This window comes from Acipenser ruthenus, unplaced genomic scaffold, assembly GCF_902713425.1.
Source record: "Acipenser ruthenus unplaced genomic scaffold, fAciRut3.2 maternal haplotype, whole genome shotgun sequence".
Classification (NCBI taxonomy): domain Eukaryota; kingdom Metazoa; phylum Chordata; class Actinopteri; order Acipenseriformes; family Acipenseridae; genus Acipenser; species Acipenser ruthenus.
In genome coordinates, this window is record NW_026708111.1 from 50,001 (window position 1) to 56,227 (window position 6,227).

Sequence of the window (6,227 nt, forward strand, 5' to 3'; positions counted from 1 at the left end):
ACTCCCCTCTCGACACTGCAGAGCGCTCTAGCAGTATAGGAAAGAGAGCTCCCCTCTCAACACTGCAGAGCGCTCTAGCAGTATAGGAAAGAGAACTCCCCTCTCGACACTGCAGAGCGCTCTAGCAGTATAGGAAAGAGAACTCTAGTCAGCACTGAAGCATCATTTAGCGCTAAAAAAATAAATACAAAATCAGAAAGTTGCTCTAGTCTACAGAAGAGGCTGGAAAAGAGATTTCAAACAGAGTAGGAATCCTTCGTTTTCGTAAAAAAAACCTCAACCATATATATTTATCTTTCTAGATATATTTATATATATTTATATATAAATAAAACCCACAATCCTTTTTCTTTCTTTACTTGCCAATACCACACCCCCAGCCCAGGCGGGGTCCAATCATATCTCGAGATGACAGCGTCGCTATGACGTTACCTAGACAACCATTAGCTGTCACGGGAGACATAGCCCCGCCCCTTGTAAGTTGCATCCAGTGTCATGGCCGTGCAAAACAAATTGAGAGATCGAACTAAGCAATGAGATGAGCGTGGCTCGCGGGGCTGCATGACATCGTGGAGTGGAGTGTTGGGTGTGACGTGCATCTTCTTGCTCGTGATATTTTTAGTTGTTTCCGTAAAATTGACATTTATTATTATTATTATTATTATTATTATAAATTATTTTTCTCAAAAAAATAATATTTTTCTTTTTATTGTCGTTGTCGTTGTTGTTGTTCTTGTTGTATGTATGTATGTATGTATGTATTATTATTATTATTATTATTATTATTATTATCATTATTGATTCATGTGTTTGTTTTGGAACCCCCCCAGCCCCCCCAGCCTTTGTCATTTTCTTTTTTTCATTCACTTCGCTTGCGTTGTGTGTTTTTTATTTTATCTATCTATCTATCTACCTATCTAACTGTGTCTATCAATTCTATCTCTCTATCTGTCGATCTCTCTATCTGTGACTCCCTCTCTTTGTATTCTCATTATTTCTGTCTTTCTTTCTTCATGTTGGTTTGACTTGGCTCTCTCTCTGTGTGTGTGTGTGTGTGTGTGTGTGTGTGTGTGTTTGTCTCTAATGAGGTGCCTGTGACTCTGTGTTTGACCGCCGGCACACTTTACTGTTTGTGGTGACGCTGGGAAACTGAAGCTGCAGTGCATTATGGGGAGAGCAACCCCAATCAACCAAATTCTCCTCCGTCAGCCAATCAGCCAGTCAGTCAGTCAGTCAGTCAGTCAGTCACTCGGTCAGTCAGTCAGTCAGTCAGTCAGTCACTCGGTCAGTCAGTCAGTCAGTCAGTCAGTCACTCGGTCAGTCAGTCAGTCAGTCAGTCAGTTACTCGGTCAGTCAGTCAGTCAGTCAGTCACTCAGTCAGTCAGTTACTCGGTCAGTCAGTCAGTCAGTCAGGCAGTCATTCAGTCAGGCAGTCAGTCAGTCAGTCAGTCACTCGGTCAGTCAGTCAGTCAGTCAGTCAGTCACTCAGTCAGTCAGTCAGTCAGTCAGTCAGTCACTCGGTCAGTCAGTCAGTCAGTCAGTCAGTCACTCGGTCAGTCAGTCAGTCAGTCAGTCAGTCACTCAGTCAGTCAGTCAGTCAGTCAGTCAGTCAGTCAGTCAGTCAGTCAGTCAGTTACTCGGTCAGTCAGTCAGTCAGTCAGGCAGTCAGGCAGTCAGGCAGTCAGTCAGTCAGTCAGTCAGTCAGTCAGGCAGTCACTTAGTCAGTCAGCCTGCCCTGGACTGGAGGGAGCACCCTTTCTCTTAGGGGAGTGAGTGAGGGAGGGAGGGAGCAGTTCAGTCTCCGTGCCTCAAGCCTGCCCTGGCCGGGAGGGAGCCCCCTGTATTATTGTGAATGTGTTTTGTTAGCCGGATTGGTTTTGAAGTGCCCAGCCCTGTCATGCACTGCGGCCCCAGCATTGCGCTTGATCATGCAGGATCGGGGGTCTTGTTGTATTTATTTCCTTTCTGTATGCAAAACACCCTGTGAACTCCGGTCAATAACAAACCAAAATGAAGCGTTTCACAGCAACGTGTTCCCCATCGGATATTCGATCCAGCACGACAACCCATTCAATTTCAAATCATAAAAATAAACCAATAAATAAATAAATCAATAAAAATCTTCCTCGTAACAGGAGATCTCTGGTTGGTCAGAAACCTGTCACATGACTCTTGCCTCCAGCCAATCACACAGATCATCCCATGTTCCAGAGCTGTATTAGACAGCTAGGGAAAGTGGGCAAGGCGACTTTGTCTCAGCCAATGTAAAAACATTATAGACAGGCTGGAATATAATTGTGAAGTAAAAAAAAACAGCTGATAAATCAATAAATCAATAAATGAAGATTAGCCGTGCCGCTACCTTGTAAAGCAGGAGGAGGCTGGTTACTTCTCTTCAAGCGATCTGAGTTCTCAAACTCTTACCCAGAACCTGCTCTCCCTGCTTAAATAACCAGCAGCCAGCACGCTGTGGCTTGAAATATTTCTTAATTAGTCATTTAGCAGGCTTGCTGGACCAGCGGTTAGAGAAAAGGGGTCTTGATACCAGGAGGTTCAAATCCCGGCTCAGCCACTGACTCCCTGCGTGTGTGTGTGTGTGTGTGTGTGTGTGTGTGTGTGTGTGTGTGCGTGTGTGTGTGTGTGTGTGTGTGTGTGCGCGTGTGTGACCCTGAGCAAGTCCCTTCACCTCCTTGTGCTCCGTCCTTCCGATGAGACGTCAAACAAACGAGGTCCTATTGGAAGCGACTCTGCAGTCCAATCACAAAGTGGGCTGGCTGTCTGTGACAGGTTTCTGATTGGCTGATCAATGCTTTCGAATACCCAGAAGGCCTGTGGGTTGCGTAGGGGGGGCGGGGGGTGGGGGGCGGAGGCGGGGTAGGATCAGGCAATTCTGGGTATTTGAATCTGTTTGTTTATTTATTTATTTATTTATTTTTACTGGGAATTCAACCTTAAACAGTCTAACTGGAGGACATTTTTTGTTTTATATATATATAAAACAACTATATATATATAGAGAGAGAGAGAGGGGGGGAGAGGGAGAGAGAGAGAGAGTGTATTTATTTATTTATTTCCGTTTTCTCTGTTCCCTCGTGCAGAAAGCACACCCCAGCTCACAAACTCACAGACACAATGCCAGCACCACAGTGGATGGCACAGGGGCTGAAGGATACCCTCACTGAGAGGCTTCTTTTAAAACACCTTTTTTATGTGCAAAATATATTTTTAAACAGGCTGTCCCACTTTTGCAGGGACTTTGTTGGCCTTGTTTGCACTGTAAACACACACACACACACACACACACACAGAGATGCACACGCATGCACAAGATCAGTGCAAACTGGGGTTTTGTGTTGGAAATACACACACACACACACACACACACACACACGCAAACCCACTCACTCACTCACACACACACACACACACACACACACAGGCAACAGGGATGGAAATTAGACTCTCGTTGCACAGCAGTGTGATCCAGTCCTGGTTTCACTAGGAGTTTAATAATCAGACACACTTGAGCTTGTTAGCTAGACACACTGGGGCTGATCAAGCTGGTAGCAGTGAAACCTGGACTGGGTGACACTGCTGTGCAGCAGGAGTCTGATTCCCATCCCTGGACAATCTCAATCACACACACACTCACACTGACAGCACTGACACCCACACAATAATAAAAGCACTCTGGGAAAGGACAAAACCGGAATAAAATAGCCATAACAATAACAATAACAATAATAATAATAATAATAATAATAATAATAATAATAATAGTCAAAACAAAAACTAACCTGATACTTAATACTGTTATAAGGTTGAGCTCCCCTCTCTCTCCCTCTCTCCCTCTCCCTAACCCTCCCTCTCCCTCCGTCCCTCTCCCTAACCCCCCCTCTCTGTCCCTCTCTCCCTAACACTCCCGCACTCCCTCTCCCTCTCTCCCTAACCCTCCTCCTCTCCCCCTCTCCCTAACCCTCCCCTCTCTCCCTCTCCCCCTCTCTGTCCCCTTCTCTCCCTCTCCCTTTATATATTTCCTCTATATTTCTCCCCTCTCTGGTTGAACCCAGGTTTGGTTTGTTGAGCTGAATGGTGATTGGATGCCTTGATGGTCACATGACACAATGCCTTGTGCTGACGTTGCAGCTACCCCTCTCTCTCTAGGAATTCTGGGTAACTCCAAAATGAAAGACACCTAACTTCTGGATTTTCTGGCTATTGGATGTTGAAAAAAAAAAAAATTAAACTAAACTGCTTTTTTACTTTGAACTGCGCCCCCTTTCAGTGCAGTCGGGGGCCCCCTAGCGGCCAGTCTTAGGCGGGTTTCATTAATTCTGCAATCCTGAGCAGGCACCCCCCCCCCATCCCACTCGCCCCCGCGCCCCCTCTTTTTTGAAATGTTTTGGTTTTTAATAACGTCCGCCCTCGAAGAGTTACCCAGAATTCTTTGCAAGTCCTGCTAGATGATGTGCATGATGAATTTGCTTGCTTGTTAAAAGCCGAAGTTTTATAATAAAACCAAATACAAAACAATATATACAGTGTATATAGATATAGATATATAGATATATATATAGAGTGTGTGTGTGTGTGTGTATATCTATACTGTATACATATAATAATAATCTATATTCATATATGTGTGTGTATCATATATTTAGTAGTTAGCTGTGCATATGTGTGTGTGTGTGTGTATTTATATATATTTATATATTTATATATTCAAGCACTTGGAAGCTGTTTGGCTGATTTTTCTTCCTTTTCTTTTTCTGTTTTGTTCTAGGTTTTTTTTTCGGAGGCTGATAAAGGACAGAGATTGAGGAAATATTCTCCTTTTCGTCAACCTCCCCCCACACCCCCGCGCACACACGCACACACACACACACGCACACACGCACACACAGACACGCAATCAAAGTCGACAGACAGTTCTGTTTTTTCTCCGAGAAGCAGATTGGGGGTTATGATTTGTTTAGACGTTAGGTATATCGAGGCAAGGTCGAGGGGTGACTTGGTTAGGTGTAGTGGCAGCATGTCTCCACCAGATGGCGACCTTGTATAACTTTTTGGCGCGTTTTATTGAGTACATTTTTTTTACCCACGTTGACCAAAAATCCTCAATCCTCAAACCTGAAGTCTTACTGGACATCATGTCGTTTTAATAGTTTTTATTTCTCTGTCTCTCTCTCTCTGTTTTTTAAATATATATTATACAGTATATGAGAATTAGAACTATGATCTTTAGAAATCCAGACTTTTAAACTTGGGGGCGGGGCGGGGCGGGGCGGGGCGGGGTGGGTGGGGGGGGGGGGGGGGTGACTGGACGGGATTTAAAAAAAAAAAAAAAAAAAGATTATTATTAATGTTTTTTTGATCTATCAATCATAATAAATGTAAAAAAAAAAAGTAATACAAAATGGTAACTGATTTTAAAAGAAAATATAGAAAAAAAACAATGTTTACATCGACACAACTGTCCTATAATTGTAAATAATTGAGTTTAAAGAAAATAAAAGCAGCTGAATTGAGCGGAGTGACAGCGAGCAGCGAGCGCGTGCGTCTCACAGCGCGCTTTGTTTTATAAAGGGTGGAGCGAGGGGGCGTTTTCTCTTTTTCTATTAGCTCACGATATTTGATTATTTTAGAGAACTGTAGCTATTCAACTTGGCACCCTGTACATTCCAGACGTTATCTTTGCTTAATTTATTTCTTATTTATTGTACCTTTTTTTTTCCTTTTTAATTAATTTATTATTTTCTTTCTCTCTGTAATAAAGAATTCAAGCAAACTCTTTAGTTTCGTGTGATTTACTGATGCGTGGGTGGGAGGGGCTAGGAACACCTGGTGGGAGGGGCTAAGAACACCTGGTGGGAGGGGCTAAGAACACCTGGTGGGAGGGGTTAGTGCTGTGGGGGTGTGGTTTTACAGTGCGCTGAGTGGGAGGGGCTTACACACTGGTGGCTGTACATTGTAAATGTAAACTGCCTGGTCATTTTATTTGGATCTAAACCAGCTTTGGTATATACATATATTTATTCATTAGTCATTTAGCAGATGCTTTTATCCATTACACATCACCATCATCAACAACACCTGCTGCTGCTGTTGCTGCAGAGTCACTTCCAATAGGAGCTCGTTTGTTTGACGTCTCATCCGAAGGACGGAGCACAAGGAGGTGAAGCGACTTGCTCAGGGTCACACACACACACACAGAGTGAGTCAGTGGC

The 6,227-nt window shown here is 43.7% G+C and overlaps 1 protein-coding gene across 7 annotated transcripts in view; it reads left to right on the top strand.

Moving 5' to 3' along the window:
• LOC117395603 (CUGBP Elav-like family member 3) overlaps positions 1 to 5,417 on the top strand; it is a 49,719-nt gene extending 44,302 nt beyond the window's left edge. For 6 of the 7 annotated variants that reach the window (XM_059019825.1, XM_059019828.1, XM_059019827.1 and 3 more), the window contains one exon: positions 4,784 to 5,417. The gene's annotated coding sequence lies outside the window, so the exon portion shown is untranslated. Of the gene's footprint in view, positions 1 to 380; positions 477 to 4,783 lie in introns of all 7 variants that reach the window. The other variant, XR_009323579.1, reaches the window with a different exon arrangement.
• Positions 5,418 to 6,227: the final 810 nt, after the last annotated feature.